Here is a 518-nt window from a genome sequence, read left to right as displayed (position 1 = left end):
GATGAGGGCTGGAGTCCACGTGCTGTATGGGTGAATAATCTGTACATGCTGAGAGCCGAGAGCTTCAGGGGCCGGGCGGGCTACCAGGTACGTCACTATTGCCCTTTCGCTATTAAAAAGGTCCTGCGTTGCTGTTGCAGCCGTGCAGGTGGGTGATGCCAGTTCCTGTGCTCCTGGGGGAGCACCTGGGGATGCTCCACAAGGCCGGGGCACCCCATGGGGCAGGGTGTGAGGGCAGCTGCCCACCTGGGCCTGCTGCTCGCCTCCTTTCCTCCTGCCTGTGGGGCTGGGGAGAGGCAGCGCGGAGCATGGGGTAGGAAACAAGGGGGGCCCAGGAGGAAGTCTCCTGGGTCTGGTGCTGCGGGATGGGAGCCCTCGTGGGTGCTGCGAGGCAGGAGGGCCCGTGCAGCCAGGGCTGAGCTAGTCTAGGGGGCTGCCCCCATACCTGGTTGCTCTTGCCCCCATACCTGGTTGCTCTGCCCCATCCTTTCCTTTGTGGGGGCTGCTTCCCCCCGCCG

This window comes from Pygoscelis adeliae, unplaced genomic scaffold (assembly GCF_000699105.1).
Source record: "Pygoscelis adeliae isolate BGI_AS28 unplaced genomic scaffold, ASM69910v1 Scaffold4, whole genome shotgun sequence".
Lineage (NCBI taxonomy): Eukaryota > Metazoa > Chordata > Aves > Sphenisciformes > Spheniscidae > Pygoscelis > Pygoscelis adeliae.
The sequence above is the reverse complement of the archived record's forward strand: the minus strand, read 5'-3'. Positions refer to the sequence as shown.